This window comes from Diprion similis, chromosome 8 (genome assembly GCF_021155765.1).
Source record: "Diprion similis isolate iyDipSimi1 chromosome 8, iyDipSimi1.1, whole genome shotgun sequence".
Taxonomy (NCBI): Eukaryota; Metazoa; Arthropoda; class Insecta; order Hymenoptera; family Diprionidae; genus Diprion; species Diprion similis.
This window is the reverse complement of record NC_060112.1, coordinates 10,702,152-10,727,126: the sequence shown is the minus strand read 5'-3', so window position 1 is coordinate 10,727,126 and position 24,975 is coordinate 10,702,152. Positions and strand designations below refer to the sequence as shown.

The 24,975-nt window shown below is 37.4% G+C and overlaps 1 protein-coding gene across 5 annotated transcripts in view; it reads right to left on the bottom strand.

Annotated features, from left to right (window-relative positions):
* Window positions 1–24,975, bottom strand: part of LOC124409185 (Down syndrome cell adhesion molecule-like protein Dscam2) — a 167,103-nt gene that overhangs the window by 131,944 nt on the left and 10,184 nt on the right. For all 5 annotated transcript variants that reach the window (XR_006929497.1, XM_046886621.1, XM_046886620.1 and 2 more), the window contains exon 2: window positions 19,464–19,575. The gene's annotated coding sequence lies outside the window, so the exon portion shown is untranslated. The remainder of the gene's footprint in view (window positions 1–19,463; window positions 19,576–24,975) is intronic.

The following is a 24,975-nucleotide window of genomic DNA, read 5'->3' as shown; positions in this document are numbered from 1 at the left end:
ACTGTAATCATAAGCCTATCGAACCACAACATAATCGTTATTCCTCTTTACGATTCGAGTTATTCCTTCTATCGCTGTAGCCAGAAGCCACAAGCTCGATGTGATTCATTGCACGTGTTACACATCCTGGCCGCAGCGCAGCGCTGCGTTACGCGCCGTGTAACAATGCTCGATCGTATTTCTGGCTTGCGCGTAACCATGCCGAACGTAGCCTCCTCCACCCCCATGATGCTCATCCCCCGAAGCGCGAAGTTCGCACTCGTGCCGTCCTCGACACGTGTACACACGAATACACACATCCAAACTTGTACCCGCAGGTCCGAATACACGTGGTTCTATGCACACTAGGCGAAGCATGAAGACGGCGGTGCGGCCCCTTGCGCCATTGGACTTCACTGTACCAGGTGGAAACGGTGAAACTTAGCAGGATGAGCGGCTGAGTGCGCATGCGCAAAATAGTCGAGCACTATTGGTCGATCATATCGTGCCACGACAATATTTTCATCTCTGACGCAGGGCAGCCAACTTACGTGAAACGGGTGAAGGATTGAAATTATATCGTTACGATTATTCGTGGCTTAAATAAAAGTTTGCGAAGCCTTCACGGTTCACCACTTCGACTATTTGAGACCTGTTTGACCTAAAAAAAAAATTGCATCATTTATATAACCTCCATAAGCCGCGTTTCGCAGCTAAGGCTTGGAGTAACCGGCCTACGTGAGATCCGATAGAGTTCGCGCATGCGCAGTCGGACGTTTAATCTGCTAAGTTTCACTGTTTCCACTCGGTAGCTGCGGCAGTTCTACGGAGATTTCTGTCGACTTCACTACTCAGCGCTGGCAAATAGGAACTTACACAAAGCATATAATACTAACGAATCTAACGCAGGACTTGGCACCTGTGTGTCCGTGTTCTAGCTTTATTCTATTCTTTCTCAAAAGAAATTTGAGTGAGAACGTCCAGTAAGTTTATGGAACTTATAATAATTTGTATTCTTTTTTTTTTGCAACCAGTACCAACTGTGAATAATTATAAAAAAATAATTATATTCAAATACAAATATACAGAAATAATTATATTCAAATAATTATTGTGACAAAATGATTTTGTTTTGAACGTAATACAAATGTTAGGAGAAGTGACGGATACGGTTAAAAATTGGAAAAAGGAGACTGAAAGTAAGATGAGTAACTTGCTGTCAAGTACGAAATGCAAAAAGAAATTTCAAATCTTACAAATCAATTTATTTTCCACAGTTTTTCTAATATTTAACTCTGTATAATTTTCTAAAATGAATTAGTTAGCAAAATTTCTTGGATTTGATCAAGAATTAAAGTCATGTTGAAATTGAGTCCAATTCAATTTATTTTGTAATCGTTATTTACAATGTTTCTTAATTATAAATTTTTCGTACGAATGAAATCATGTCTGAGAGTTTTTAGTTAGTATATACTAGTTTTTAACCGCGGTTTTGCTCCCGTGGTTCCTAGGAAAAATAACGGAGTTTTCCACAAACCAAATTTTATTCAGATCGGTTTACCAATTACAGAGTTTGTTATAACCACCATCCCACAGGAACCGTGCATTCGTTTGGGATAAAAACATAAACTATCTCTGTGTAATAAAAACACTTGCTGATCCGTTGCGTGAAAAAAGAACAAACCAACAAACACACCCTCGCATTTATAATATTAGTCATTTTTATTTTTCTCATAAGTCTTGTGAAGTGTAACGAGTCCTTTCACAGAGATGCCGAGTAGAAGTCGAAGATGAGAGGTTTCACAAAAATTGACGGTAGGATATGATGAACGCTTCGAAGACTTGATGTTTTCCGAAAATTAAAACGATAAAACAGGTGAATAAAAATCGTCGATATGAAACGTCCCGAGTATTTACATACGTCACACACGCTCATATGTACATACATGAAGTATATTGGTGCACGGATGCTTTCAAATTATCCACCCCCATTCTGCCACGAGCACGCGGTTCGTATCGCCGAATTCTTTAATGGATATCGAACCCGTTTCGAGATCGAAAACTGAGCTGACTGGGCACGTAAAACCCAAGGTTCAATGCGGTAGAAAAAGAGATATGAAATGAGAAACAGCTATCCGATCAGCGTATCTAGGCTGCTGCGCAGAACCTTGCGATTATCCTATTTTTATTCCTGATTCTCATTTTCTCAGGTTGGGTCTGATTGTGAGGCTCCACATCTCGGCGACTCCATACTAACGTATAAAAACCAGCATGGTGTAATTTTTTAGGATGCAGAATATTCTGGACTATTGCAATATGATTGCCATTTGTCAAGTTAAAGATGAATCGACGCCATCGTTTCAATTGAGAATTAGAAGAAAAGGAAGAACGATTCGTAACATAGAGTCAACACTGCGAAGTGCTTCGGAGTGTTAAGGAAGCGTTGATCGTGGATTTCCGCAAGTCGTATAAATGTATGAGGATTTTTCACCCTTAGCTTTGCAAACGGTTACTGTTACTCGATTCTCCAATGCACACATATAACCGAACCCACCACGATATTAAGTTTCACCTAGAAGCTTTGGGTATTTTATTTCAACGTTTACCAGCGAACAACGAGATTACATCAAAAAGCTCGAATTTCTAAACTATATAGAACGACTGATGTTCATTTTCAATTCTCATTGGTGTATGAATGGGATTGCTCAACGTTGCGGAAAACTAAAATAATGTCGATGGACGATGCGTGGTTCAATTTGTTCCAAAAAATTGGCAGCATTCTTACGTTGCATTTGTCCAAAACGTTTAAAATATTGTTACTCATCGTTAACATCTCGGGTCAAAAAATTAATGTGACAAGTGTATAAAAAAAATACTTGAACTTTGAGCCTTGCAGAAATTTCTGAAGATTCCAGCAATTAGGTATCAAATAAATTTAGAAGAATAGTGAATTCAGTGTGTGTCAATATAATATTAACGTTGATCTGAATTCCTTCTAGAATTTGACGAACATATATATTATGTGTTAAGTTTCTCACAAAAATCCATTCCCGAGGGTTTTCCGAAAGTAAATATATTCACAGAATTTTTATTTTTTTCCCACATTCAAGATACATTTGATCATTTACTATAACGCAATGATTTATTCTCCGATCTTTTCCGATAATTATTCTGATTTTCACTAAAAATTGTCCAATTAATATGCTAAAGTGTCGCAATTTGATTGGAGATTAAAGAAAGAGGGTTGATGTGTCTTAAAATTCTCAGATAAATACTTCTACCACGTTACTCACTTAATTTTTAACCTGTATAAATTTTTGTCTCTTGAAATGTAAAATTATCCAAAAAAATTTACTATTTCTTCATCATTTAAAAAAAAGTATTGAGAATACTCAGATTTTATCTGGAATCATTAATATTGGCACAGCCAATAAATAACAGTATAGGGTGCAAGTACGCTGTAAACATCGAATGTGATTTTGACTACGTGAATTTCTGTTGAAAATATTACAAAACGACTGTTTATTTCTATACAATGAACTGGGCGAGCTTTTCATTTGTATTCCGAGGTGAAGTATAAAGGATTGTCAAGAGCATGGAGCGAAGTTGAGATGATTTTAACATTTCCAGCGGGACGTTAAGTCCTTAAGCGGCTTACACTCGCGGTTCTACCCTCGGCCCGAGAGCCACCGACGGTCCTCTCGAATCAAATTATAGAAATATTATCATATTACGCCCACGCTACGCTTATTCCATAATTAACTTAGCGATCGTGAAATCCAGGTAATGAGAAACCGTGATTCGTGGTTTTCGGCGTCAAGGTATTACTACATCCCCAAGCAGCCCCCAACCACACCCCAATAAAATAATTCTGACCAGAAATAAAATTCCCTTTGACCGAAGCTTTGACAAACTCTCGGTCCGAATCTTTCTGCATCGTTTGGAAGCATGTTGAAAAAAAAAATAACCGATAAATTAACGCTTGAAGTTCCATCTCTTTGTTCATTTTTTAAACGAGAATCTCGACAGGCCATTATTTTATTTTCTGTAATTTATTCGTAATTCTATTTATGTAATCAAATTTTTTTATTCTCAAGTACTATAATATGGATGAAGGATAAAAAAAATTCATTTTCTACAATTCGCACAATTTTCTATAGAAAATGCCATTCATTACGGAATCTTTTCCCAATATTGCGGTAAAACAAAAGAAAAACTAGAGCGACTCCAAACTGTCTTGTACGATCGTCGTTATTTGTTTCGTGGCGTTTTGATTATACCGCACTATTATTTTCGGACAATATTGTCGATCCAATCGATGAAGTCTTCCTGACAGAGGACGTTATTTCGAGAAGATCACAGCAGCGTCGAGTGATTCGCGACGGGTCACGTGGGATTTCGAGTCCGTTATTCAATGGGATAAAATGTTGAAGTCTGGAGGTAGATAACAGGGCGAACTTTTTTAATAATAACAAAAGTTTCCCCTGGAACGAAACCCATTTCCTATTCGAGTCTCGATGCTCGTATATATACCGAGTTCGCCTCAGTCTGCAGATCCGAGCTTTCCACCGTCTCTCCAATTCGTATTTCCTCTCCATCTCCCAGCGCTTATTTGCAATCAAGTGCTATATATGCGATTTCGGACCGTCATTTTATCATTTTATTAAAAAAAAAAAACTATTACCCGCAAACTCACTGCGACACGATTACAATAATTTGATGAATACTCAACGCGCGACTATTTTGAAATAAAGTAAATAAAAATTATGGATTCCTGGCTTATTCCTACTTCCTTAAACAATCTCGACCATGTTTCAAATTTAGAAACTAAAAGTAAAGTTAAATCTATAAACGTTTCAATCGGATATAATAATCGTCGAATATTTGCGAACCTTACCTTACCATGTCGATCACTGCTACAACCCAAGGTTAGCTTAAAAATCAAGCGCGAAGGGTGGTCCACCCCCTTAAGGATCCCGCAATCCTCGACGAAGTTGTTATCTCGAGTAGAGATGTCTACGATGTAATAAATACATTGCATCTCAACGAGTCGTTAATATTCTCAGTTCTGTGGTCGAGGAGGTTTGACTTAACGAGTGGATAGATGAATTCTCAATGCAATTTCGAATAAATACGACCAAGGAATTCTCACTCCGACCTGCATTCGCGATCGATCGAGCCAAGTGATAATTGAGTTCTAACGATGCTGACTGATTCCGTGGGCTGCCATCATCCGCCGTAATTTATCCATTAATTAGTCGATTCACTACCGGATGTATTCTTACAAAATTGAATAATCTCACAAGATTTGTGGCATTCCAATCTCGCGATTACTACCGTAATTGTTATGATTAATATTAGTGGTTTTCCTGTTAAATGTAATGTCGACTCGTGAAGCAACTAAATAATACAGAAGTAAAAATTTAATTTTATGTGGTGTATAAAATAAATTAGAAAAAATCTTGTCCATTTTCAAGTTTTTCAATTTTTGTAAAATTTTGGGAACTTCGAGTCAATTGAATTCCCTCGAATTGATTTTGAACAATTTTTATGTCCGGATATTTCACCGTTCAGATTAATCCTATGAAATGTTCGGCGTTTTTTATCGCCAAACAAGAGAGATTTATAAATCAGAAATTGTTCCAAATATTCTTTCAAACTCGTCGAAAAAAATCCGCACAATTGCGCACAATTTCAATAGTAAGTAATTTTCTATAAGTTGAAATTATAATAATAAATATTGATTACTTACGAATAATTAATCATAAATTACGATTATTTTGCTGAAAAAAGTCTCTTCCCTAATGATTTTCATAAGGTATGTTTCACAGCATCAGAAATCTTGTCATACTTGTTGTTTACATAAAAAAAAAATTCCTCGAAATTTCAACATTTTTCGCTATCCCATCCAGACTAAAAATTCTTAGGTATTCTTTTTTTCCTTCAGCATTCACAACTCTGTCTGTCAATATCGAATCTGTAGCTTTTATTGATACTATTTTCGAAATAGTGATTTAATATTCTACAGCTCGCTTCGACAGCCCTCGTTATAAACTTATTGGAAGTTTAATTGTGACTGACGAAGGGCTTGGGCTAAACTTGCGTCATTCTCTGAGCAACCCCTATTACCTCTGATATTAGCAGTGACGCAGGACCGACGTCGGCTCTAAATAATAAATCGACATCTGAAGTTTCAGAACCAAAGGCTCTCTCTCTCTCTCTCTCTCTTCTCTTCCCTTCTCTTTCTCTTCAGTTACTATGTCTATAACTAGACTCAAAATGCGCCCCGTTTTGTTCCCTCGTCTTGTTTTGGTCTCGTCTTTTCTCCGAGTAAAATTTAGATTCGAAATTTCAGACTTTCACATAATTTCACGAGGGTAACGGCATAGGTGATTTCATACAACAAAGGGTGTAGTTACACGTGTAGATTTAATGACAATTGATTGGAAAAGGCGAATATTCATTTATTTATAATCATCTCACGAAGCTTTTACAAAATTCATCCCTGACAGTCATATGAATTTGTATCATTGAGTCGGGTTTTATCATCTCTATATATGACATTTCAAATTGATGTACCTAATTCGTTCACATTATTTACAGACTATGCATATAATCGGTATAAATAATTTAATTCAGTCCAAATTCAATTTATTACAAACTGCAATTCAGTCGGCTTTTGATCCTTGGCGAGAAAATGAACCTGACATAATATTTAAACCGATAAAACTGCAGCTTGTGCTGAAGTTGTTATTCTTTAACTTGTCACTTGCATTTATGTACAAATTCTGAATTTTATTCTCTTCCAAATGAGCTGTCTAAGCAAGTGCCGCGAGATTTCAAGTCATTACTAATCGTTATAAAATTTCTGGGCAGAAAGTCCTTACGATCGCTTAATCCTCATTCTCCAAAGGGGTTGAAGCTCCTTAAATTGGGTACGTCTACTCAGCAGAATTTATGACGCTTCGAGTGTCTGATCGTCGACAGTGAAGCGCAATTCGCCGTCACGATTCTCACGCCTTCTGTTTGTTATCGGCTTTCCCGACTCTCGGTAATTAGCACATTCTAGTTTCGCCTAACGTACAAAGTTCTGAACTCGTGATCTACGTGTATTTACGACCTCACACCTCATCCGATAGTTCGAGACTAATAGATGTCATATTCTATCTTCAATAGGTGAGACGATTGTCCAATAAACTATGTGGTTAATCTTTTATGATCTTTTCATTGCGAAGTTCTCTTTGTATAAGTTGTAGCAATAGAGAATAATAATGAAAGTAAAGTTATGAAGGATCATTAAATGTTTTTAACAGAATTACAACGTAAATTTTTTTCTATTCAAAATTTAATCATACTTTGTGAATGTAAATTGTTCGGAAATCATTTCAGGTTTCAAATTCTATTTGAAGTTTCGATTAACGATTCGGATTTCGTAGAGGAAAAACAATTCCGTCGGATTTTAAGAACGATAAAAACAAGACCGTTGAGTTTTTCAATCGTTGCGTAAAATCGCATTAACTATACAATGCATCACTCGTTGAAAGAAAGAAAGAATTCAAAAGAAGAATTAAAGAGCCTAATTAGGGTAAATGAAGAGAAATAACAGCGTAAGCCTGAAAAAAGGAGACAAAAATCTTTCACCGAGTAATGACAATTAGCGGGAATGCATTGTTTATATAAATTGGAATTAGATATATATATATATTCAAGGCAGTGCGAAATTCTATCTTAATTGTGTGGCTTTTACTCGTCGACGGTCGTCGTCAGCCTCGCTTAGAATAAAGCTCAGCTCCTACACCGTTCGCGTATCTCCGTAAACAGCAATCAATTAAAATCACTGGAACCGTTAATTATTGATCGTCAAATGCAATTGCCTTTTTGCAGCAATTACAGAGCGTACCCTCGATTCGATTCGACTGGTGTTTAATTATTATGGTCAACAAAAAACGGTTGAATGTATACAAATCTCTTGGCAATTATGACTACTTTGATTAATTCTACCTTAAACGAAGAATTAAAAAAAAAAAATAGAAACTTGAATTTTTGGCAGACTTTGTATGCAAAAAAAGTACAATTTCCGGTAAAATCTACACCATGAATTTGCTTATAAAATGAGGTGTGATCCAAAAAAAAAAGTTCTTCCTTCAGTCACTAGTCAATTCTATTTAAAAGAAGATCAGTGCATTTGCTGAGAAATCATGTCCACCAGAAAACCAGTTCTCAACGGTTGAGGTTTCAAAACTTTTTAATGAATATTTTATAGAATATCCTTCAAATACTATACAATAGAAATACTTTCATACGTTTAACGTTTGCATAAAATAATTCTTGTATTGTATTGAAAGAAAAATTGAAAGAAAACACGCTTTTTTCTAACCTTGGAAACCCACGTAATCCCTTATTATAAATGCAAATCGCCTCTCTCTATAAAGATGAAAAACAATATCCGTGTACTTGAAAAGGGATGGAAAGACTCCCTCCTTTTTCCCTGGCCAAGGGAAAATGGGGAAAATAGGAAGGGTGAGCAATCGACAAGGTCTGGACTGTGCTGCGGGGTATTGGATCACGTTTTTCCACTATTGCCCGCTGCTCTCAGGGCTGCAACAACCACATCCGAATGGTCGCAAACACGTCTACAGGGTGTCTCATAACTCGCGGAGGTTATAATGTAAATTTGGAGCGGTGTTATGCATAAGAAATAAAGACAGTAAATTATAAATGAAATTTCTCTATCACCAATGTCGATGAAATTATACTACATGATGCAACACAGGAACAAGCTACTTGCCTATTTGAGTCTGCAAGTATTATTCCCCCTCTCGATTCGATTTGAAATTTGAAAATCAAAAGCTTTTGAGGACGGTGATTAAGGATTTCATTTTCAAATTTTCAGATTCCAAATAATCGGTATCATGTGAGTTACGAAGAAGGAAGGATTTATTTTATCTGAATGAAACTTGAAATCCGGGCGTTTTCAGGTCACTGATTTTAAATCTGAAGTCAAAGTTTAGAAATTTAAAATGCTCGGCTCTTTCGATCTGCTTCTTTTGAATTTCCCAATATTTGAATCAGATTCGCAATCAGCAACTCCGAGGTCCTCCGAGTATCAACTTTCATCCAAATCAAATAACTTCTTGCATTTTTATTAGCCACGTTGGATCCACTATTTGAATTCCAAAATTTGAGATTACATTCGGATTCAGCGACCCAAAAGCTCCCAGATATCAAGTTTCGTCCAATTCAAATAATCGCGCAGAGGTGAAGAAAAATAGATGACCCAACAGGCAAACACACGCATTTCTTTCATCATGTAGCCTCGACAGCACACGTGACGGAGAAATTTCACGCTCACTTCACAATCCACATTTTTCATGCGCAACACCGCGAGTCATGAGACACCCTGTATATCCGTGTAGGCGGAAACACGAGGAGGTGCCGGAAGCAAGGAAAATCGCACCACAGCAACACTTGGTACTGCAGTGAGACGGATCTACATCCTGCAGAGAAGAGCTGGTCGCTTCGCGGGCAGAATAACCACGACGAAAATTAGATCCGTGCAGGAACTACGTTCCAGACCGGAAACTCCCCTCGCCTCCCTTTTTCGAAACGACCTCACCAGACACAACCTGCGTTTTTATCGTCCTGTAACACACACACACACACACACACACATTCGCACAAGATTTTCACCTAAGTGTGCAATGCGCTTTTTCGTCGAGTGCAGTGCCGGCTTCAATAAAGTGCCCAGTAGGTACTCCTGAGATGGCAAAGATGCGGTTCGTTTTTTCCAGACCCTTTGTTCACGTGGGAGAGGCGTCATCGGCTCAACTCCTGGGATTATGGACCAACGAAAATGTAATCCACTTATGGTCGGCAAGGTTTTGGTTGCTCACGTGAAACTCATGGAACGATTGATGACCAATAATTCTCTATCTTTTGTAGAATAGATTCTAGACAAAATTACGCTTTCCACAATTTCAAATCATTCATCATTTCATCGATTCCAATAGTTTCTAAACTTTTCATATTGTTCATGATTACAGAAATGTCAAATGCTTATGTGATTTGTGGGGTCCTACAAAAATACTCTCTTTTCCACACGTTATTGGGTTGTTAAAGCTGACAAGCTATGACCATAACGTATATGAAATTCTCAGATTACTACGTACGAAGTATAGATGAATTTCTGCTCAACTCTATACTGATCCTTACAGCTGATTAGCCATAAAACGAAGGTGAGAATTTGAGCGGAATTCATTCGCCGACCAAAGAATATCTAGGCACTCATCTCCGGTGAATCTAGGTGGAAGAATGGAGGGAGCGTGGAAAGGCAGAGGGTCGAAGGGTTGGCCGTAAGGGGATGGAGAAGACAATGAAGAAGGTGCGAGACCGTTCGTATCTTTGTTTCCTCGGGTCGTTTCACTTTTTCCCATTCTCCTCCTTCGGCTGCAGGTTATTCCTGGGAGAAATTAAAGCTCACAATCAGTAAGAGTTGCAGGAATGCTTCAAGGCTATGATATTGTCGTCGTTATTTTCACTCGAATTTTCCAATTGAAATTAAAGCTCCTGCGGCACGAGAGACGGCATGAAACCGTGTTTGGCTCGCTGACAGTTGATTCAAATTTAATTAAAGTAACTCGAACCAAGGCAATCGTAGAATATGCCAGACTGTATTTTTCTCACGACGCCATCAATTTCCCAACGGCATGAAATCGGCCTGCAGACGTCACGTCGTCGGAGGCGCTGAAATAAGGGAATCATAAGAAAAAACACCTTCCGTGGAAACAACGAGGATTAGAATTCTGTCCCTTCTTTCGATTTATCCCCTACTTTCTAACACCCCGCCTTATTTCCCCAAAGAGTTTGAATTTCTCTTTCTACAACTCCCGTCCGTTTCGCTGTGCTTATTTCGTCGAATAAACGGACATTTTTGTTTATCGTAACGATTTGAGTAGGGTTTCAAATCCCAGACCCTTTCAGTTGACCATTCTTGTTTTTAAATCTAAATTTCGTTCGTTCTTTTAAACACGATTTTGTATTTCTAAAGTTGGAATTGTACAAAGCTTATAGTCAATTTTTGACGGTGCAAGCTAACCTCCAATAGCGGTCCTCGCGATAACTGCGCATGCGTCACATGCTTGCCAACCTGCCAGAAATAAGGTGTAACTTCGGTTGCCTATATGCCGGCGCGTCGTCTTTGACATTTTTTCTTTTCTAGGAATTTTATCGTAATCCGTATACTCAAATCTGTTTGACATGCTTTTAAAGTGTAAATGTACATCGTTTGCGCCAGTTTTCGTACACTATTCATAGTCAACCGTGCGATATAGCGAAATCTTATCGATGCAAGGGTGTGTATACAGCTATTCGCTACGTTTCGCGCCCCAAAACGACGCGGGAATTAAACCGCTTATTCCAGAAGCATAGCATACGGTTTAACGCTAACACTCGAAACTCTCGAACTTTCTAACGGCTCCTCGCCAAGACTTGGTCTGCCTTTTGCGAATTTCTTAAGCTCCTTGGCGAGCACGCCGCAAGCCTGGAATAATAAGCACGAAATCTCTAGACCTTGGAATTTAAGCCGATCGTTTCGGCTGCTCATACAGAGCTACGGAAATACTTCAAAAGGCGTGTAGGCTGGGCGATCCGATGCTTCGAACGTTTATAAGAGGCAATCATTTTTTCTCCAATTTTGATTCCGTCGCCTTTCAGTTTACGGAATCTTCCTCAATCATCTTGAGGATGAATCGAACCTTGTGGAAAGAACGAAAACCCTTCAATTCTGTTCATCGCTGTTATTTGCTCCAATTATCTTGGTTAATACAAATCAAAGAAAATCTCTGCATGTAATAGAAATGATACTGAGCAAATTCGAATAAGAAAAACTAGAATCTGACTATAGAATATTCAAAATGTTTGAGCTTTGAGGTTTTTAAACCGATTCTAATGTTTTTCGGCCCGTATATTTTGGTCACTATAGAGATTGCTTGAACAAAAGTGTACAAACAGTTATTACCAAAAATCCTTCAACTAACTTCCCAATGAAAACCGGAAAATCTTCGAGGAAAACATTCTACGTAAAAATCATTATTGATTGAATCATTAGCATAGTTTTCAGATTCGTATCTACTGAACTCTATTTAACCATCAAATCGTCTTTCAAACGTCAAACCACCTAGAAGTGACATCGAATTGGTCTCTTCACAGACCTAGAATGTATTAATTTACAACGTTTTCGAAGACTGTTAGTCTTGGTCCAAAACGAATAAACTGAAGGAAAACAAACATTAACAAACTTTCTACGACATTACGACGCTGCCTATGGAACTCGTGAAAATGGATTTATTTCAAGTTCAAGTATAATTTGAAGATCGTTTCGCTCTTTACATGGGTTATTAAAATTGTATTCGTGTTGTGGGTGTTACAACGTTTGGGGTAAGATATCGGAGAATTACACTGTCAAACACTTTTCGCCGGACGAGGAAGAGAAGTAATCCACCTGCTACGTTGATTCTGAATCTAACTAGTGACCCGTGAAAGTGTTCCGGAGTTTTGATTCTATTACATGTTAGTTGTGAGTGTCAAGTATTCCAATTATTCAGCTCTCCTCCTAGTTCTCAACTTTCGTGATAAATTTTTACTCGAGAGAGTTCTCAATTTCGTTTCTCCATTATTTCAAGGCCGAATTATTTTCAAAATCGTGAACCGTGTAACAATTTTACGTCGATTATAAGAAACTATTACTTTAATAGAACCGTGGTTACAGCTTCTGATATCTGGATCATTATAAACTATGAGCTGATTATTGCCTGTTCGAGGAATATTTATTTGCGAGGAATAACATTTCATACCCAAATCACGGTTTGAATTGTAGATAAAGGTGAACAGTTTTAAAATACATTCGGAAATTCGTCTGATTGAAAAATCAATGAAATCAGGATCGAGCAATGGCTGATTATGAATCGACGAGACAGTGACGAGGTAATAAAATTTAATGTGATGTGGTAATACGTAAGACCAAAAGAGATAGTCCGGTACTGCGACAGTTTTCCTCATCGATTTCCAATCGTCTTCAAACCCTCATGTTTTAGTTTCCAGAATATACATATTACACATACAGCCATTTTACCAAATTCCGATCAGTTCTTGAGGGTTAATAATTTCTCTCTGGCTAGCATTAGGATTGTCATAGTTTACACTAAGATACAAATATTCTCCAATTTTTAGGCATGTCAGCGTGACCATTTACCAGAAACTCGTTAATTTTATCACGTTTTTGAATCTGACTTTTGTTTTCGGGTTTTAAGCATATCCTGTTGTTGGAAAGAACCCTAATATGTTCTTCGTGTAAAATAATTTTTATGCAAATCCATTTTGAGGTTGATCTTTGCGAACTACCCAACAAACACTGTATGTGCTTAGGGGATTGAAATAAATTGTTTTCATATTTTCATCTGATAAATTAGACATGTTGAAGTATATCCCGTGGTTTTAACGAAAAGTTGTTGTATCGGTCCACATACAAAGTCTGCCACCGGAGTTTATAGATAAGTCGTAATCAGCGTTTTCCAGTTGGAGTTGTGTGGACGTAGAATAAGGGTGGAGAAGGACCGGACAAAGAGCAAGAGAAACGGCGATGCGTAAGAGCATTGTTTCACCCTTGGGCCAGAAGGGTCAGCGGTCCTTGCATCCGGCCAATATCCGGCCGCATTTGCGATTACGCACGACGGTTCGTTTCTGCCGACGATAATCCTGCGGAGCATTTTTCCCCTCTCTCTCTTTCTCTCTTTTTATTTCCCTGAATGTTGGCTCAGGGGATTATTACGGCACTGAGAACCGAGTATAAAGCGCTGCTCCTTTTAACCACAGTGGGACAAAAAAGCTCTCCAAACTTTTCGAGGATTAGATTGTTCGGCACGTATCGTAGCCGTTCATCGTCGATTATACCTATTCGTGACTTTCGAAACGACGCTGATAAATGTCCCGCGAATTCGATCCTTTGTACATGACGTTTCAATATCAGCTGATTCGACACACCCAGAACAAAAATTCGATCGTCTAACGACATCGATAAAGAAATATAGCTGCTTTTTTGTAAACGTTTAAATGTTCGCCAGTTTTTGGTTCTTTCGTTGTCACGGAAATATTGATTCATTTATTTGTATCGATTCGTGGATTTTTCACTTTATTTTACAGTCAAAGATTTCTTGCGAATTTTGATACAGCCTCAATTTTTTTTTTCTTTTTTTTTTTGGACAAGTGAATGTCGGCACAGAAATGAATCATGAGATAGAGATACAAATGCTGTGAGTGATGTCAATCCAATTCAAGAATTCAATTGAAACGATATTTTTTAATAGAAACGAATTAAAAATTCGTAATACATTGTATCTTTCAAAGTTTATTATTGTTACCTCGACTATTTTGCCTATATTTAATATAAATTTCACATTTTTATTACTTTGCGTCGACAACTGTTGATTAATCGTCGTTTGATTAATCTTTTGAAACAAGACAGGCAGAATGTTTTCTCCGTGAATAAATGTCTTGATTATTAAGTGAATAGGAAAAGTGAAAATGATTCAATTTTCAGAATCACGGCTTGGCTCGCTGCAGAGAAATAGGAAGTGACTGGGGGCAGTTATGGCTGGATGGAACTGCGTGTAACATTGCTAAGGTGGAAAAACAAGGGTGAGCAATCGAGTTAGGAATGCAGACGGACCTGCGGAGCGCAGGCTAAGAGGAAGGTGGATTTGCCGGCAGAAACTTAACAGCGAAGCATCAGGTAAGTAGTAACCCAATTACCGCACAAACTTAAACACGATTTCGCGGTAACGGATTTACCCCACAGCGAAATGCGAAACTGGTCGATCGATCGACTAATCATTAATCAATTCCCCCCCTCCTAATTTGATTGGTCGTTTTCGCTTCTCGTCCTTGCCGATGGCGCCGATTCTTCGATCGATCTTCTTTTCCCGTAATTCCATTGCCGGCCGCAACTTTTCTCCGAGTGGAAAAAGCATAACCTGTACAACTCAAATTATCGCGGCTGGCGAAGTAAGATTCGACTGCTAAAAATTAGCTCCACCCTTCTGGTTGAAGATTTTTGGCGCGAATATGAGACATTGTTCGAGTCATTTAATTAACGATTCGTCTTTTCGTCGACGATCTTTGCTTCATGCATCCTTGATTTTCAGTTCATTTTAAACAGCTGCTATTGATGTGAGAAGTTCGTTTGTAAATAGTCAACGATCGGAAGACTGAAAGATAATTACTTTCATCCTTATTTTGAGATTTTAACTTTGAAAAGCGTTCTATATAATTTAAAAAAATTCCGCATCATTGCGTAAAAATTTTTGCACGTTAACTATAATCTAGATAAATATTTTTTATTGGTGACAATTTCCATGATCCAAAAGTTATTTGAAACTTTTTATAGTGCGAGTGAAATCATAATACGTGAAGTTATAATATCATTTTCAAAAATACATTCCACATTCTTGCCCGATTTATGAGTGTAGCCAGTGTGGTATTCCAGCCTCTGTTTTATTCATTTTATTCTTCGTGAGCGTTCGTTTCTTTCCTTCTCTTTTTTTTTTCGTTTTCACCCCACTACCTTTTGACTGCTGACCATAACTCTGCAGGCACCGCAAGAGCTGCACTGAAAAATTGAACACCTCTCAAGCATCATCCTGCTAAAAGTGATGCTGGCCCGCTGCCGTTGCCTCGAGCGCTTTGAGCTAGCCCGAAAATTTTTGCCTAATGGAGGCTTCGCGGTGGGGAATTTTCAGATACCCCCTTGTGGCAGTAATCCAGGTTTTTAATTATGTAACGACTTGCCCCAATTTCCGCGTTATCGTCTGTTACTCGTATTCCATACCTCACATTATGATGTACGAAATTAATCGTACAGATGTTCAGTGAGTATCGTGAAAAGAGCAAAAAGAGAAGACTGCGAATGATAATTTTCCAAATTCGTCTGTTTTTAAGCTGAAAAAAGTAAGTGTAAAACCTTGTGGATGAATAAAGAATACAAGTTTAAGTTGAAAAATTTCCAAAAAGACTCGGTGGAGTTTGGGTTTGTAGAAAGACTGTTTCCTTGACATTGAAAAAAAAAATTCACACACCTAAATTATGGAGGACTATTGAAAAGTAAAATCCCGATGAAGTAAGATTCCGAAAAATAAAATTCCGATACAGTAAAATTCCGAAATTTAAAATTATCTCACATTCAGAAAACCGAAGATCGGAATGACCAGGATTCCTGAAAACTGGTGAAACTTCACCAAACCATAAATTGACAGGACTGAAAATTTTCTCGATCATTCAGGATTTCGATGCTTCAGATTTTTTAATTTTCTCATCTTCGCGCTTTTGGAAATTCGACTTGTCGTAGTTACCCCTTTTCAGAACTTTGCACTTTCGGAACTTTGAGCGTCGGCTTTCGAACCATTCAAAACTTTGTTGTTTCGTGAAAGTCCAGCTTCTTTACATTAACTTTCGCCAAAAAAAAATTCAGAATCTGGGCATTCCGGAACTTTTCAAATTCGGAATTTCAACCCCGCCCCCATTCTCAATTCCTTATACACATACAGTATGAACAGATTACACAGACTCTCCCATTATTGTGACAAAAATATAAGCCCGATGCAGTTTTGCGCTGCGCCTACAGGCCAACAGGTGGAAGAACCGTGCATTAATTCGCGAGCAACGATCAGTCGAACAGTGTCGTTTCACTCTTCACATCGGAATCACGGATGAATAAGCAAAGGAACTTGATCCCCGAGGTACAGCGCAAGGCAAGTGCATTGCGTAAGTGCATTGCATAACTCTACGCAGAATCAACGGACGATTGCAGAATCGTCCTCCAAGGGAATGGGGAAGGGGTTTACCCTCCTCCCCCCTCCCCCTCCCCATCCCTCGCCATTCATGTCCGCCGGATGTATGTATAAGACTCGACTTGTAAAAAGCTGAATAATCCCAGGGCACGCGGATATGTGACTGCATAATGCAGAATTCCCGCCTGCTAGGCCGCGAGGAGTTTAGATTTTTCAGGAAACGATGGAAGCGCACGTGCGTTCCTGTGCCACATTCGCTCAAAACACGCCCTTCCACCTTTCCTCCTTTCCTCCTTTCCACCCTTGTGTGTTATATTATGCAACGGAGCTCGAGTGGTTCTCCAGCCCCCGACGCGCGGCGCCGAGAGTCGAGGATGTGCAGCCGTGATGAGGGGAAAGAGGGAAGGGGAAAGGGGTGAGAGACGAATGTATTTGAACAGACACGCGACACTTATGTTTGTACTTGCCTTTGTATTATTTTACAATGGACGCGAGCTCCTCTGCAACCCAGTATCTAGCGGAGAGATTTCACAAATATTTCATACACGCTGGATACGGACACGAAGGTGAGGCGTTGAAATTCCAAATTTGGCAAGTTACGAAAATGCCAAATTCCGAATTTTTTGGTGGTGGAACTTGAATTGAAAAAATCACGTTTTCGACAAGTCAAAGTTCCAAAAGTGCCAAAATGAGGCAATTTTTAAATCTTAAAGATAGGAAATTTTACCGCTTTGATTTTTCTTTGTAAAGGTTTTTCGATATTTTTACGTTCGGAATCCTGGTCATTCTGAATTTTCCTAATCTTGATTCACAATCAGACGGTAGAGATCGTTCAACCTTGAAGGTGAAATTATACTTCAGTTACTCTAGCTGTTATATTATTCAGCATAAATCAACATTCGTTATCCAACACGTGACGGAAATCAGTGTAGAGCCAAAATGTAATTAGAAGTGTGTTCTAGCGGGGGCGATGTTAATTCTTCGCCAAAGCAAGAATTGAACCCTCCTAAAAAATATCATCAAAGATAATTATTCCATCGACATTGCGAACCTCAAATTTTTCAAGCCCTCATTTCACGTCATCAAATTCTTATCAGAAAAATCATTTTTACACAAATTATTCGTCGAATAAATTTTCGTTCTTCAGAATTTAGTGAGCAAATGTCATTTCTAATCAATATATTTTGATTACATTTTTTTCAGATTTTCTACGTCAACTTGATATTCCAAGTTGATTCACGAGGTGTGAAACCAATGATTTCCAAAATAGACAATTACTGGCTTATAAAAAAGAGTCCAACGTTGGACAAAAATTAGTATTCGAAGATTTCACATTCTGCCTCGTACAAAATGAATAACCACATTTTTCATTAAAAATTCGCGAGCTTTATACAAGGTGTATAAATTAATTAACACATTAGAATTAAATCCCTCTACCTAGCGTTCTGTAAACCCTGGCATGAAATCCTTAAGACCTAAGAGAATTTCCGCCCACAGAGATATAAGGCGATGACGTTGCAATTTTTCCACCCTCTTACCTGATATGATACGAGAGGCGGCAGCAGCTCGGCAACGACATCAAAATATATAGCAGATCAGTTGGGAAAAATGCAACCGTTGCCCGATCCAAGAAACACTTGGGTTAAAGTAACTATTGCATGTATAATAATTTTGAGATTTTCAAACTATCCGTAAAAAATTAGGGAAAATTTCCAGTCGATATATATTGATAGAATTTTTGAAATATACGAATCAAAAGCAAATAATTATCATTTCATTTCAATGTATTGATTTTCGTAATTAATCATTCATCTGCCTACAATCATTGATCAGTTTTATTGAGTAATTTTTCATTCGTTCACATTGACTCAATCAAAATTCTACCCATAATTTTTTTAATACATCTATAGATAGGCACGTAATTAATGGCTAGTTGTTAAAAAGTAAGAGGAATATTTTTCAACTGTAGCTCTTCAGCTAATTGTTATTACTCGATCATCGCTTAACTCAATCATTCTCATAAATCAATCGATATTTGATCCTAACGAGAGTAAATATGTCGGACCACTCTTCTTATTTCGTTTAACTCTGTCACGGTGTGCGTAAACGTCAAATAAATAAGAATCATTGACTGATGCTAAATTATATATAGCCACAATTGTGCAACGCATTCATTTGTTTTAAACTTCATTTTAATTTGCTGCAAAAAAAATTTCGTCATTTCTACGATTTTGACACATATTTTTTAATTTCATTTTGCCTTCCAAGTCGGCTTCGTCCCATAGTAGATTTGCTGCTTAAATATTTACACCGTCAAACCGACCACCCACCTGCCTGCTGCTCTTCGCTCACCCATCCAACCCCTCAAAGTACTTGACAGGGAAATTAGATTTTCCAAGGGAAACGTCGCTGGCTTGCCTAGCCGGTAATAGGGAAAAAAATAAGATAAAACAAGTCTGGAGGAAAAGATGCGAGAGGAATTCAGAATCTTAACATCTAATTTTACCATCCTATTAAATAATATACGTTAATTTATCTGTACGATATGTGAGAATTCTAAGAATCATAAAACTACCGTGTTTTCTGGATGTGAATTCATAACTTGCTTATCACTGAAACTGATCTTCTGAAGTCAATAAAACTTACCGCATGTCAAGATTGCCTCCGGTGAAAGAAGATGCACTTGCTGTTCGTCTCGATGAAACTAAACGCGATATCGCGACGTCTATAACTCCGAAAATAATCCACGGTGAAAAACCTGTGAACATTGTTAAACATCTGATTGTTATTACAAAGATAACACTGCTAAAGTTAGAGGCTCAAAAATCACGTCTGTGCTATCAAGTAACTGTTTACATATTGCAAGCACAGCTTCAGGTTATGAATATGTCCAATCTTTATATTTTTTATACGACGATTCTTTGATTTAAAACAATTCTGTGGGATTTATTTGTTTGGAATAACTAATTTCCTCGACCTCAAAAGGTCAGTAATTACATCTGTACTGTGAACGGCGAATAATATCTCCAAATTAAAGCAAATTTTATTGCCTTTGTGAGCTAATATATTTGAATGAATTTTGACAAATGATTTGGTGTTTGTTGGAATCAATTAATTCATTACTTTTAATAAAATAAAATTTCTTTGAGGCAAATACCAATAAACAATCTCATCAAACCAAATAATTACGTTCGAAAAAATGTTTTTCTCTGCGTAGGTATTCCTTGCTTGACTTGTTTATAACATTTACGGTAATTCTTTGATTTCGCCATACTTATGCGATTCATTTTTATTAATTACTTGCACAAAATTATACTCAATTCAAGTTTTTTTTCTGTCCAAGATGGCCGTAGAATCCTCAAGTGTTTTGTCTGAAGCTTTAATTTTTTTAGAATACGTCTCTATTTTATTTATTCCCGCTGTTTTGAGAAACAAGAAACTTGAGGGTTACTCTTATAATACGTGGCGTATTTTGACACTTTGAAAATTTCAATGAAACTCTACGAGAATTCATTTCACTCAGTAAAGAAAATGCGATTTTCAAACATAATTAAGAAATTCCGATGAAAAAATTGAAAACTTTTATTGGATCTTTCTGATTTCTATCGCATAAGCTTATCGACATAATTAATACGAATTTTATCCTTCACCTTTGACTGAATCGCTTCTATTCGGAGTAAAATTTTTAATAGAATATAATTAATGGCAAAATGACGCGGAGGCGTGACAAAATTTTAGCTTCAAAAGTCGATTGGAATTAATTTCCCGCGTTTGGATAGCTTCTCGAAACCTGAACAAGCTTGTCATTAAAATAATGTTACCGATCACGATGAACATAATATATATTATAATGAACTGCGGCGACGAAAACACGGTGATTTTAAAAAGATTTAAAAATTCCCCTCGACACTTTGCACCTCGACCCTTCTGCCCGCAAAAAAATTAACCTAATAAATTACTGCCACATCGTTATAACACCATTATTCTCACGGGCGATTCTTAGAAACGATCCTTAATTTATCATCAGTATTGAAAATCCGACATAAAAAAAATTGGCAATAAACAAACCCGTGACTTTCGATTATGAATTTTGAGTGTGAAAATTTTGACCTTAAGACCGCAAACCTCGACCCCGAATTATCGAAGAGAGTCAAATTGTTTAATTATTTAAGAAACTTTTAAAGAGGTTTGGTTTCATTCAGAGGCTTACAAAACGTAGTTCTCTTTCCCTGATCTGAATATTGCCTAAAAACAGTCTTCCGACGGCTTATTTTGTTCCTCAATATTTCGAGACCGATGAAAAGTATTTCTTGCCGGACATTATTGTCCCAAAAATGCTAGAATGGCCAAAATACTTACTGGCAGCAGGGAGTTACACATTTTTCCGACCATTTTCGGGATATTGATAAACTTTTCCCGAGCTTAGCGATGTAGAAGCAATGCTCTGTCGGAATTTAAACAAATTGCATAAATTAATTGATTAATGGTAGCACAAAAAAAGCAGCTAAAAAAGACCATTTACATTTCTTGTCTATCCCAAACTTACGATTAAAGAGCCGTGAATGTCGAAATACGTTGTTTGAGTAGGGGATTGAAATCATGCAAGCTCGCGGCTCGCGAATCAAGGTTCCGGGTCTTTATAACGAAATGGCGGAGAAGTAAGGGGGTGGAAAGCGCGGGGCGCCTCTAAATCTTTCATTCGACCAAAAAGATCAGTCACATTGATTAACGCGTGGCTGACGCTAGCCGGTATTAGTTCACAGGACGTTGAGCTTATGGGCGATGCCCAGCAAGGCTGACCGACGACCATCGGATGCCGGGTTTTGCACACCCTCACACACACGGGTGCGATTTTCTACGCCCCTGAATAAAAGGGCGGGATGTCTATATATAGACACGTGGGTTGCCCCGTTGGGTCGAAATCCACAATTTAGGGGGAACCGCTTCGCCCTCCCTTCATCCCCTCCTACCGCCCCTGTATTTATTGCCCAACGGTTCGCTTTTACGCCCTAATACTTTGAATTAGTAAATCAGGGAACGAAGGCTCTGACGTCGCAGCGCCGAATTCTCCCTCGTCGATTCCTGTACCGTTGATCGATCTGGGAATCCCGATAGCCCCGATTTTTTCGTCATTATACCGCTTTGTTGGGAATATTATCACGGCCTTAAACGACTTGGATTTAATTAATTGGCCGACAAATTTTTAGGGGAGACCTCGGTGGAAGTTTCGTTAAATGTGACGTAAAAATATATTCCATTAGCTGAGATAAACTTACTTAGATAAAGTTACTTAGAAAACTCCAATAAAAATAATCAACTTGCAATAATTTTTAGTCTATCGTGGTAAGTTTGTTAACAAAAGATTTTAGCCTGCGACAATTAAAACTAACGTGCAATAGGAATGTTTCGAAGAAGTATTGGAAAAATATTCATCATTTTCAAATTGTTTGACTTATTAAGAGCAAATTTTCAAAAAAACCTGATTACAGAGCTCTAGATAGATAATAGAAATTTTCTTTTGAAGATCGAACACTTTTGAATTACTCCGAAGTCTCCTCTTAAGTAAAAGTGACTTGTTGTTAACCAGGATTCGATGACAGCTGAACTTTTTTCATAGTCTTTCACAGAAGAAATTGCAACCGTGTACGAAAAAATATTATCCATGAGTGTCTATTCAGATTAACAATTTTTTGATCACACAAATTTTTGGTTGAAAATTCTAAGTTGCGGTCTGATAAAATAACTATTAAAAATCTTAGATCGTAAAATTTGTGAAGTAAAATGGTATAAGACAAATATAATCTCAAGCTTGAAAAATTCATTGAAAATGAGTTTACAATTTGTAGTAAAGACATTACATTATAGAAATGATGTTACATACGGAGTGAGCCAAACAAAATTGGACGACATGTATGAGCGTCTAGTTAATTTAGTAGTTCTGTTTAAAGTTGCAAAATGTTAATGTGCCATACAATATGAGAACATTAAAATACCAAGAAATAAGAAAATTGTAGTCTTTGGTTATCGATCGAAAACTTTTTGAGTAACAAAATTTTGAACAAGTTTTTAGAATTATCGAGAATTTAGTCGATACTTTAAATTATTCATCACGAGCTAGGAAGAATATTCATTCCAAATCATTCATTTTCGGTTGAATTCGATCTCTTAAACGCACTTTTTCACTAAAAAATTATGCACTCGCAATTTAGTTGAACTATCGAAAAGTCGATTATTATCGTTATAGCGTATTAAATAACGAATACGGACAAAATGGGCGGATAGATATAAAAAAAAGTGAGCAATAATTCCCATATTGATTCTCTGTCGACAATCCAAAGCTCTGCACGGCTCTCTATCAATTGACCCAGTTGCTTCTGATTTAATTCAGCTGGTTTTTTTTTTTTTTTTTTTATCACTTCCTATAGTTTTTTCTATCGGGTAGTGTCCCCGCCCCAGAAGCCAAACTAAAAAACAGTTCATTTAGTTGAATTTCATAGTCAGTAAAAATTCAATTTAACCAGCTGCGCAAAGCTCTAAAATCACTCTGGAAATGTTAGATCCCTTCTTTATTGCGGTGGGCCGCATAGTGAGTTGCAAATAAAGCTTAATTTCCGGATACGTAAGACGTACAGTTCGAATAACAAGTGGTTTATTTGGCTAACCTTAATAAGCCAGCCTGAGCTTGTTTCGGGCCTGTAATCAATGAATATATAATTCAAATTCAAAATTTAGTCAGTCTTAAGTTAAGAAAACTCCCGTCCATTGAGACCGAAAATTATGAAAATCCGTCGATCCATTTTTGAGATATCACAGGCTGAAATTTTTCGATTTTGTTATGCGAATAACTTGGGAACTGCTGAAGTGATCAGATCCAAAATTCAATAAGTTCTAAGTTAAGAAGAGCCGCGTCCATTAGGACCAAAATCATAAAAATCCTTTCATTCATTTTCGAAAAAGCGTTCAAAGCTGATTCTCTGGACCTCAAAATATGAACACATAATGAAAACTCAAAATTTTATTTTCGGGATGATGATTATTACTTCCTTCAATATTTTTTTTTCTATGAAAACAGAAGAACAGGGAGCTAAAAAAAGAGGGAATAAAAAAATCCTAAACGCGTTATCTGTTCGCTAGAGAATTGGAAGAAACTGACGATTGCATTCGAAGAATAGATAAATGTAAAAAAAAATGTAATCGGAAATATCTCGAAAAACTCGATCACACATCCACCTGCAGGTGATGGGCGATCCGAGCCAGAAACATGACGACAAGCTCTCAATCGGGCTTGATTACAGAGCCCACATGTGCTACCGACTAGGTCCTCTCCCACGGGGATTCCCCGGAGGCACAGCAGCCACGCACCCCAAGCCAACAATCGAGAGCGCTCCAATTTCAATCGAATGGAGAAAAAGAACAAAATTTTAACCATCAAACCCGCAGAACGCTGATGTAATGAGAAGAAATTAAAAAAAAGGACACCGACAAATGTCGGACATGTAATTACAGTCATATACGACTGAATATCGGCGGTAAGGTTTTTCATTTCGACCTGCAGGAAGTTACTTCCGATTTTTTTTCATATTTGGCTTTTGTTTAACCCTGCATTTCTTGAAAAAATATTTCTCAAATGTGGTGATAATTCAAATATTATCTATTTTACGATGAGACATATATGTATTCATGTATGTATACACATCTACCGCTATACGAAACAAATTTTTTTTTCCTTTCACAATGATGTCTTTTGTTTGTTAAAAAAAAATTTTTTTTTTTTTTTTTCAGTTTATTCTGTTTATAGTTACATAATTTTAGAATAGTTAAAAGGAAGGTAATATGATAAAATACCATCTATCTAAAATCGAATTCCTTGAGAGAATATAGTAAAATATTTAACCATATTTGTTGACTCTGACAATTTTACTTTCGGGAAATAAATATTATTTTACGTCACGGGATAAGTAATAATTTAGTGAGGCGGTATAATGAATTTTTTTTCTCATTTAAATACATGAGGGAACTTGACGCCATGCGTTAGAAAGCCGGGAAGAAGTTAAGTTTTCCGGGAAGGGGATGACGGGGCGAGACGGGAGGGGCAGGGCTGGAAAGGGAGACGAGGCATTTATTTTCGCTGCGATGAGCAGCCACCGAATAAGCTGGT